An 11,391-nucleotide genomic window follows, 5' to 3' on the forward strand; every position below is an offset into this window, starting at 1 on the left:
GCTATAGGTGTGCTGCAAGCAGGCTGCACAGGAGGGGATGAATCCTATGTTTTATTTTCTGTGGTTGTTTGGGTTTTGTATTATATTGGAGGACTAGGTTAAGGCTATGGGGGGAGGCATGGAGGCCACGGATGGATACCTTGTGTGGAACTGTCAGGGACTCAGAGGGCTGAGGCTGATGTAGTGAAAGGGCTGATAGAGTGAAGGCAGCCTAACCTGGGGTCAGGGACCCAGAGGGCTGGTTGGGGACAGTGCAGGATAGGACAGGTGCCAAAGGGCCCAAAGCCTGCAAGGGTGTGACAGAGGTCCAGATCCCATGAGGGCAAGGCTGAAGCTGGGGCCTGGAAGCCTAGGGTCCTGGAACAGTGGATCTTCTGTGGAGAGGCCTTGCCAGAGTGAGGTGGGCCACGGCCAGGGGCCCACAGCCCAGACAAGGATCTAAGACCTGAAGTGAAACCTCCTGAACTCTAGGGGCAGCCTCCCAGTCCAATTATAGCACCATAGAATGGCAGGCAAGACAACAGGGTGGAAACTGAGAGGCCAGAGGGCAGGGGTAAGACAGGATCCAGGCCAGAGAGTGCGGGTATGACAGTGATCACCAGGGGTGATTTGGCCATGAGGGCCTAAATTGCTACAAAGCTAAAATATATTTATTGTTACACTTGTAACTCTTTGAATAGTCAATCAACACAGGTGGTGCTTTCCTCGATCCTCCCGATTTTGGGCTATGGGCTGAGGAGGGAGAGGAGGATTGAGGTAGTGAAGCAAAGACTGTGGCACTGGTATCATCGTGAAGGCTTTGGCTTCCATGATCACAGTCCACTCTTTAGTGAGAGAGGCAGTGGTCTGCTGGGGAGAGATGGCATCCACCTCATTCCATGGGGGAGGAGGCTCTTCTCAGCCAGACTGGCCAACCTGCCTGACCAGGCTTTAAATTAAGCCTGCCAGGGATTTGGGGGATTACCACCACTGCAATTCCACTGGGCAACCTTTGTAAATCTAGCAGGCTAAGGCATTTAAGGGAACCCAGCCCTACCCTATCTCTGAAATGATCTGTAGGGAAGGAAAGGGATCCCAGTGGGACACTTATGTGCCTGTACACCAATGCCAGGGGCTTGGGTAATAAACAGGAGGAACTGGTCCTCCTGCTAAACAAGAATGACTATGACTCATAGGCATAAAGGAAACATGGTGGGACTCTGCATATGACTGGGCCACAGGCATAAATAGCTATACTATATACAGGCAAGATAGTACAGATGAAAGGTGTGGGGGTATAGCTTTCTATGTCAAGGACAGCTACACGTCCTTGACATTGGCACCCAGGAAGGATGACTGGAGTCCATGTGGGTTAAAATACATGGGGAATGTGGCACAGGGAACATCATGGTAGGAGTCTACTACAGACCTCCAAACTAGAAACAAAAGCTGGACCAGGAATTCACAAGGGAAGTGGATAAGGCTGCATGGTCTCAGTGTATGTTTGTCATGGGAGACTTTAACTACACAGACATCTCATGGGAAGAACACTTGGCCAAATCTGATCGGTTGCAAAGCTTCCTTACATGTGTGGATGGGCTCTACCTGACTCAAGAAGACTATGGGCCAACAAGAGGTAAAGTGTTGCTGGACCTGGTACTGACCAAAGGGGATGACATAGTCAGTGACCTAAGAATCAATGGAAAGCTGGGTGATAGTGACTACGAGCTGATCACCTTTACTCTCCATGGCAAAGCTGACAAGTCAGTCAGCAATACAGAAGTCCTCAACTTCAGGAAAGCTGACTTTGACAAGCTCAGGAGGCTCATTGTCAATACCTAAGGGATCACGACTCGACAGGAAGAGGAGTCCAAGAGGAGTAGTTGCTTCTCAAGTGAGTGATCCATCCCATCACAGAGAAAGGGTAGCAAAAGGGCACAGCAACCCCCTTGGCTCAGCGGGGAACTTGAGGACCTCCTATGCCTCAAAAGAGAAACTTAAAAAGGATGGAAGACTAGAATTACCACCAAAGACAATAACTCAGCACTGGTCTGTACCTGCAGGGAGTAGATCAGGAAAGCCAAGGCTGCAACTGAGCTCCATCGGGCTTCACATATCAAAGATAACAAAAAGTCCTTTTTCAGATATGTAGGGAGTTGGAAAAAAAAGCAAAGGTAGCACTGGACCCCTGCTGAACCAAATGGGACAACTGATAACAGACTCCCAGGAAAAGGCCAATCTGCTTAATGAGTACTTTGTGTTGGTCTTTCATCAGCACAATGGGACCGCCCCTGCCTAGCATGATGCAGGGTGGCCAGGGTGACGGCATATTTATACCTAGCATCGGTGTTGATGTAGTAAGGGATCACCTTGAGAGGCTGGACACCTTCAAGTCAGCTGGTCCTGACAGATTACACTCTAGATTACTCAAAGAGCTGGCAGTTGTCATAGCCCAACCATTGGCAAAAAATATTCAAAAACTCATGGTGCTCAGGTGAAGTACCTGAAGACTGGAAGAAGGCCAATGTGGTACCCATCTTCAAGAAAGGGTGGAAAGTAGATCCCTGGAATTACAGGCCAATCAGCTTAACCTCAATCCCTGGTAAGATTCTGGAGAAAATTATCAAAGAGACCCTACTTGGTAAGCTAGCTGAGGGTGACATCCTGAGGGACAGCCAGCATGGGTTTGTCTCAGGTAGGTCTTGCCTGACCAATCTCATCTCCCTCTATGACCAGGTGACATATCACCTGGACAAGGGGAAGAGATTGATGTCATATATCTAGACTTTAAAAAAGCCTTTGGTCTGGTGTCCCATGACCTCCTCATGGAAAAATTGGCCAACTGTGACCTCAGTTACACCACAGTCCGATGGCTGGGAAATTAGCTCCAAGGTAAGACCCAGAGGGTAGTGGTCGATGGTAGTGAATCATTACGGCGCTGTGTTACCAGTGGTGTCCCCCAAGGTCCTTGGACCGGTTCTCTTTAACATCTTTATCAACGATGTGGACATTGGTGTCAGAAGCGCACTGGCTAAGTTCACCAATGACACTAAACTTTGGGGCATAGGGTCCTTACCTGAGGACAGGCTGACTTGGATAAACTTAGTAAGTGGGCGGATACAAACCTGATGACATTCAATACCAATAAATGCAAGGTACTCCACCTTGGGGAGGGGAAAACTCGCAGCATACTTATAGGCTTGGCAGTGCTACGCTTGCTGGCACCACTGCTGAAAGAGACTTGGGGGTCATGACTGAACACAAGATGAACATGAGCCACCAATGTGATATTGCAGCTGGATAAGCAAAGAAAAAACTCTGGCTTGCATCCATCGATGCTGCTTAAGTAAATTTCATGATGTTGTCCTCCCACTGTACTCAGCCTTGGTGAGGCTGCAGCTGAAGTATTGCATCTAATTCTGGGCTCTGCAATTCAAGAAGGATGTTAAGAAGCTTGAGAGAGTCCAGAGGAGAGGCACGTGTATGATCAGAGGGCAAAAGAATAGGCCTTGTGATGAGAGGCTGGGAGCCATGGGACTCTTCAGCCTGGAAAAATGCAGGCTCAGGGGGAACCTGGTGGCTGCTTATAAGTCCATAAGGAGTATGCATCAGGATCTGGGAGAACACCTGTTCACCAGAATGCTCCAAGGTAAAACAAGGACCAATGGTCATAAACTCCTCCAAGACTGTTTTAGGTTGAACATAAGAAAATTTGCTTTACTGTCCGAGCCCCCAAGACCTGGAATACACTCCCTCCAGAAGTGGTGCAGGCATTTACTCATTCAAGAAACATTTAGATGCTTACCTTGCTGGGATCCATTGACCCTAGCTGACTTCCTGCCTCTGGGGCAGGGGGCTGGACTTGATGATCTTCAAGGTCCCTTCTAGCCCTAACTTCTATGAAATCTATTAACCTACAATTAATCTTTAGCAAAATACATATATTTAAAAAAACAAATTCTTCAAAGACTTGGTTGGGTAACCAACCTGGTAAGGTGAAAGAAACAGGAATATAAAGCACTGAATATCATGGCAAGCATACATTGTGCATTTTTTTAGTTCTGAATGGCAGGAAATGGCAGGAACTAGAGAGCTAAAAGTAACATATTGAATGGGTGAAAAATAACCGCTCTTATACTGCATGACTTTTTATATTGATACATGTTACATTTAATATTTTTTTATACTGAACACAAACCTTTCTTTTAAAAAATATACGCATTTACCCAAAATTTAAACAAATTAAACAGAACAGCTCAATATTTCAACTTTGAAACTTAATTTTTTAAATTTGAAATAATTCAGGGGAAAAATGATGATTTTTTCACAATCTTTTGTCAGTTTATCAGATTTTAGACATGGTTGAAAATTTTCAAGGTCAGAGGTTTGAATTTTGTCCATTCTTTTCATATTTTCTCTATTTTAGTTGTAATTAGCTCTATAGGTTAGGCAACCGGCATATTCATTTGTCATAAGCATACTAGTGAATAGGGAAACTATAGTCACAGATGCCTAACAGTGGTGCTCAACCCTTTGGTCCCTAAGGCCAAATGAGGGGCATGGGGCCAGTCTGTTAGCTGCATCAGAATTCACAGCCCAGGACTGAGCCTGCACATCTGGCTCTGTGCACCAGGATCAAGCTCTGTATCGCCATGTATTTCAGATCTAGCATGCAGGGCTACAGCCTGTAGGACTCCTCACAAGTTCCTGGGCATCCCCACAGGCTGATTGACAAGGTGCTGGGGGGGACAGACCAGATCTGGCCCATGGGCTGGGGGTTTAGCACCCCTGATTTATATGGACAGTTGCTCAGTTGTTACATTTAATTTTAGAAAGCAAAGAAAGTTTAACTTTTTTTTTTAAAACAAAAATCCAAAATCTATGGAATTTCTAAAATTCAACAGCTTTTGTTGGCATCCCGGGTACACAGTCATAGCAATGGTTATAAATAAATGTCTATGACTTTTATAAATTAATTATATCTAGGTATCACATAAGCTAATGGGATTCCAAAGTAATTTAGTAATGGTTAAATGGTAGTAATGAACTGCTAAAGTACAGATAGCACAGTCTTTTAACATCCACTTACAAAGGTTGAATAACAGTACAGTTCACTTGAAAATACTTGCAATATCCATACAAATATGAAATTAATTCAGTTTGATAAGTATGTCTACCATGAATACTAGGGTAATTACATAATAGATTATGTTAGCCACATTAATGAAAAGCATGGCAGAACAACTTTAGTGCTGTCATTATGGATTCTGAAGAAAAGGGGCCTTTCCAGTTAAATTTCTGTAAAATCACTGTAAGTAGGCAACACATGTATATCTATTAAATTAGTTGCTTGAATTGGCAGTCCAAGAAAACAGGTGCATGGGCTAGAAAAGTTGGGAAAATAAAAATAAAAGCCAGAAGAATCCTAATTCAGAACTAAAAAGTACCCAAGCTACTGTTGTGTTTTAAAAATTATCCAATTTTTTTTGTTAAAGTTTAAGCATACCCCAAATGAAACTTGTGCATAACTCAGAATTTATTTCTTGGAATGACTTCACTCATTAGGCTCTGACAAGCATTCGGCATAGAGATGAAGTCCCAACTAAGTATTTCACAGTTTCCTAAAGACATTTTGGATTATAAAAACACAAAATGCATAACTTCTATTATAAACCCTGCTATCCATGGTACTTGTGATTTCACACGATACTGTATTATACTCAACTTTTCTGTATCTTCTCCAATATATCTAAAAGCTAGAAACATGCCAGAGTCTGTAGAATGCACTGTTTGTCATGAAGAGACAAATCATTTACACCAGTTGGAAAAAGGAAACAGATGAGGAAAACCACCCAAATCAGTGGATAATTAAGTTAAAGAATATGTGGTAAAACCTGACTGGTGTATATTAGTGATTTAGTTCTTGACTTTCTGCACCCATTCTAGGGTAAACATTCACTCAAGGGAAACAGGCACTTGCTCCTCTGTAGCATGATGGAGCAATAATAATTTCTCCCCCCCCCATAATAGAATCTAATTTTTTGGGGGGGGGGTGGGAATTAGTCTTTATGGGCTTCTATAGACATGCGGGGAGCCTGTTCCAATGTGCTGGAAATCCAGCGCTGATGCGCTCTGGCAGCTTTCCATGATACATGTAGCAACTCCCCCTCCCCCATGAAAAAGTAGCAGTGGGGTGCTTTGAAATAAAACATGTGTGATGAGCTCTATTTCAAAGCGCCCTGCCTCCATTTTTTCAGTACAAGGGTGCTGATACACATGATGTGCAAACACTTTTAATGAGTACAGCTCACTTATTAAAGTGTCTGGTAAAAATGCCCTATGGTTCTGTGAATATTTAAATTCTTGAGTAGGTAACAAAAAGGGGAAAATGCATCAGGGATAGAGATTATGTTCTAGACAACAAGCAATTTTGGATTCCATTTTGTTTAACAAGTCAAACTATTAAGAGACAGCACCTTCCTGTGAGCAGACAGAGTTCCCTTGTATTTGGTTAGAGTTTAAACTCAATTCTTTTTTGATGTTTGACTGTAAACAAGCCAGGACATCTGTGCCCAAGCTTCCCATGGATGTGACATATTCTCAGAGGTTCTTGCTACATAAATGTCTTTCTGCTGTTATGACTCAGAAATGCATGTGAACACTTAAAACACCTAGTAACCACTGTCACCATCAAATAGATTAGAATTTCAGATCTTTATCCTTTTTTTTTAATTAAAAAAAGAAGAAATCAATTGATTCTGTAGGTAGGCAAATATGTGAGAAACTGATTTTTAAGTTCACTTAAAAAAAACAGTTTTTGTTTTAATTTCAAAAGTTTTATTGAAACTTTATCATTTGAAAAATGCCAACTGGCTCTAACTTTTAGAGTCCTGGATTTATGCAAATGGGATTCATTTCATCTGGTGAAACAGCACAAGTGAATATATATTTTTGCACATACTCCAGCAATCTGACATCCTTTCACTTACCCTACCACTCCCAGAGTTGATGAGCCTTCTTTCTAAGGTGAACTCCAAACTCTGGGTGTACTAGACAAATTGATCACTAGTCTTTCTTCTTCCTTGCTGGCCCTTGAGGTGGAGGGATATTCAAGTTATTCCTAGCTTTGTCTGCAGAGGAAGTGTACTGTCTCACAATCTGATAACAGCAGTAGTGCTATTGAGAATAGCTCAGTGCATTGTGGATAAAAAAATGGTTCAGAATAAAAGTAACTAACAACTCATATACCGTACCCTTCCATTGGTTGTCATAGTGGGTATGTACAGGTGTTACATTTAGATCAACCTAACCCTGGTTTGGTCAATCTAAATTCCCACTCATGAAAGCAGTCAGAGGGTTTAATTCACCTTAGGAGGTTCCCTAACTTAGATAATAAAGGATGCATCTATATGTGCAATAACATGCTTTAGTTTATGTACATTAAATCTAGTACCTTCATTGTGAGGTACTAGGAAAATGTGCATTAGCCTGTCTTAATGAGCATTAACTAAAGAGAATATTGTTTAGTGACACCTTAATATGTATTAAAATAGGCTACACATTAAAGCAGATGTGTAGATGGGCACAAAATTTTTAACCAGAGGTGGGAAAGAGGTAACCCAATCTCCTGAATGCCTGCACAGGTTCATAGCACAGCTCCAGGGATGGAAAAAAACAGCTGCTTGCTTCATCCTGGGGCTGTTATTACCCTCCTCCCTCCCCACCCCTGACCCTGACTGAGCTATTATTTTTAGCCTCCTGATCCCCTCCCAACTAGAAAACACACCTTGAGGACTCGCCAAATCCTTCCAATCCTGCTAGGCCTCCCCTGCACCTCAAATTACTTAACTCAGGATGCTCCTGCAAATGGCTGCACATGCTACTCATGGTCTAGGTTTAGGGAGTGTAATGGGAGCTGCCTAAACCTAGATCTGGTGTAGTGGATGCTTGTTTGTACCCAGTATGAGTATCATATTATTTTTCCCCACTACATCAATATACTGTACTGTAGTCATACAGTAGCTCTCCAAGATCTACTAATTTTGTTGGCAGAACATTTGTCTGACTGTAATCAGATATGCTTTGACAGCACACTGAGCTACAACCCTACAGCTAAAAGGAGGCTGTATCACAGAGAAACATGTTAGTGATAGCAATGCTGTCAATCCTGTGAAATGCACATTATTAAACTCTGAATGACACCATCATGCCATACAGTAAATAGACCTTGTCACTAGGACACAAAGTGACAAAGTACTTTGCAATGTTCTGCAGAAACAAAACTCTCATCATAGGACAGTGGATGTCTGACAATTATATGGACTATTAAGCATTATAGAACTGATTTGGAGGAGTTAATTACTATATGGCCAGTAATAGGTGTGAAACTAATTACCCCAGTTCATGGAATTCCCTACACTGCTGTTGGGACTACAGATAATGCTAATCGAAAAAATGAGATTTAAAATTTTAGCTTGGCATAATTGTTACTGGTGTTTTCAAAGACAGGTAGAAGAGAAGATAACTAAAATTAATGAAATGAAGAAAAGAAAAATATGGGCTGATTAGGAAATAAGAAAAACCTCTGACTGGTGAAATCTGGAGTGATATAGAAAGCCATTGCTTGATTTTCCCCCCCATTAATTTTCATTAAATCTCTGAAGTGATCACACACATATTCATCTATTCATTCAAAAGATAACATGAAGGAGTTGAATAATACATCAAAAACCAATTTAAAAAAAATCTCAAATCTGCCTAGAATAGATAAAAATGTGCTTTACGGTGCTTACAAATATTCTCTTCACCGAGTCTACAATCCTGCAGCTTACAATTTAGCCACATGGTTGAGGGCCAGGAGCTTCATGTGCAGGCACTGACCAGTGCTTGGAGCTACGCAGGGAACATGGTATAAGTAACTTGAAGTGGAAGGAGGGGCAAGTAGGATTGGTGGGGGCTAGTGGGTGTGCAGGGCAGTTTGGTGGGTTCGCGGGGATGTTGTCCATCCAGCAGCGGGGAGGGATCACAGGGCTGAAAACAGCTTTGTTGAGGTTGAAAGAGGTAGGAAGAGCACAAGCCCAGGCCTGGGGTGAGTGGCTGGGTTTTTCCAGCCCTCGGGTTGCACTCCGGATCTGGGCAGTTGTGCTCTGCATCAGGTTAACCCATTCCCAATTTAAGTTAGTTCACCTGCTCAGATGAACAAATTTAGATTGGCCTCATAATTTTTGCCCCAATTTAAACCCTGCACCAATGTGCATTTAGACTGACCTAACCCTAGTTAGGTTGATTTAAATGTAATGTCTCCACATAGCCTAGAAACAACCTAGAAGAAAAATTGGAGAATAGAGAAAGGCTACCTTTATGATGAGATATATCTGATGATCTCATAGGTCTTTTCTACCTCTGATTGGGACTATCTTTGGTTCCTCATTTTATAAAAATGGAATAGAGAAGGCAAGAAATATTTTTTTAATTAATTTTAGTGTGCAAAATAATATTTTGGCTCTCAGTAAATATTCCCTGAATTGTCTTTGTAATCATTTCCCCAATATTCCTAAACTCAACATTGACTGTGCAAATTGAGAGAGAAAGTTAGAATTTAAACTTTGTGACCTAATCCTGTTGTTAGTTATTCTTGAGCACAAAAGACATAAATACGAAAACAATGAATTTAAATTATTAGATGTTGTACACACCTATCAAAACTAACAGAAATCCCATTAGCAGCACACAAAATAGGACAAATAGATTCTGCAAACTTTTCCCTTATAGATTCAACTGAAAGGCCTCTAGTGGGAATAAAGCATGGTATGAAATGTAGTTTCAAATGCTATTCAGGTTTTCAGTGGGATTAAGCCAAGATCTTTGGATGCTGTGATGTGTCCATCCCAATGATTATTTGGCAAGAATAGCTCTGTTTGGTTTTAACTAAGATTTCCACCTTCAATCTGAGTGAGGTTAATCACAATCAATGTGTCTACAAAAGTTTCAGATTCAAACAAAACACCAAAAACCAAAGTTGACCCCTAAATATTTTCTGATGAGATCTAATGGATATGCCAGAGCAGAGAATTAGTCTAATATGTTTTTGTTGATACATTTTCAACCATCTTAACACACAATAATGTCTCAATTGATACAACATATTTCAGGAAATTATCAATACAAAGTAACATTGCTAGAATGTATATGCTTCTTTGAGGTTAATGAATAGGCAGCATTTAAAGGGAATTTCTAAGCATCTCCAACTCATGCATGTTGTATGACTAATATTAAGAACCATCTAATTTATGAAAAATATATTTCTTCTGTACTGAAATATCAAACTTCACCACCTACACTTGTCTTTAATGCAACAGAAGTTGATGAAAGACTGACATATTTATGCTTTTTCCATTAATTTTTATAAAAATCCTGTACCAGGATATGTAACTGAAATGTCATAACTTGTACATGGGGTTATCCTGGAATCAGCCAGGATTTGTTCAGTTCAGAAAAAAGGGTAATGTTACACAATTACATTACTGAATACTACATCTGATCTTTAATTATCTCTTTGGATACAGGCAATTCTCAGTTTAGTGATGCAATAAATGATTTGTTGCACTAAAGGTTTGAGTGACAGCAAAAGTTTTATTCCTACAAAATTTAAGCATTCCTTCTACCTCTTTGCATCCCTCTGATTTTTAGCAGGCCTTCATAGTCTGCCTGTAATATAAACCAGTTTTTTCTGGCCAGATGTTTTAGATGTTTCCTTTATGTACTTCAGATACCTGGATACAGGTGTAACTAAGCAAAACTGGCTAGTAACTTTTCTACACGGGGATTTCAGCTGCTAGTGTAATTGAAGGGTAAACATCTTGTGCTTCGCAGCACTACTCTTGAGCATGCCTACTTTGTGGTTTGCTCCTTAACTGGAAGCACCTTTGCTATATTTACATGGTAGGTCTGTGCAAAACGGGCTGTATTCAGTTCGGATTCGGATTCAGCCTGAATCAGGGACAGTGATTCGATTCGTTGATTTGGATCACTGTCTCCAATTCAATTTATAGTTTCATAGTTTCTAGGGTCGGAAGGGACCTGAGCAGATCATTTGGTCCGAATCCCCTGCCATGGCGGGAAAGAGTACTGGGGTCAAACGACCCCAGCAAGGTGTTCATCTAACCTCCTCTTAAAAACCCCCAGGGTAGGAGCCTGCATCACTTCTCTTGGAAGTTGGGTCCAGATCCTAGCCGCCCTGACCGTGAAGTAGTGCCTCCCGATATCTAACCTAAACCTACCCTCTGCCAGCTTGTGACCGTTATTCCTGGTCACTCCTGGCGGTGCTCAGGGGAACAGTGACTCCCCCAATGCCTGCTGATCCCCCCTGACTAGTTTATAACAGGCCACAAGATCCCCCCTCAGCCTTCTCTT

The 11,391-nt window shown here is 41.6% G+C and overlaps 1 protein-coding gene across 1 annotated transcript in view; it reads right to left on the bottom strand.

Annotated features, from left to right (window-relative positions):
* SGCZ (sarcoglycan zeta) overlaps positions 1-11,391 on the bottom strand; it is a 613,727-nt gene that overhangs the window by 506,452 nt on the left and 95,884 nt on the right. The window lies entirely within an intron of this gene.

The sequence above is a fragment of the Gavialis gangeticus genome, unplaced genomic scaffold (genome assembly GCF_001723915.1).
Source record: "Gavialis gangeticus isolate Ggan-Ray unplaced genomic scaffold, GavGan_comp1, whole genome shotgun sequence".
NCBI classification, from domain to species: Eukaryota; Metazoa; Chordata; order Crocodylia; family Gavialidae; genus Gavialis; species Gavialis gangeticus.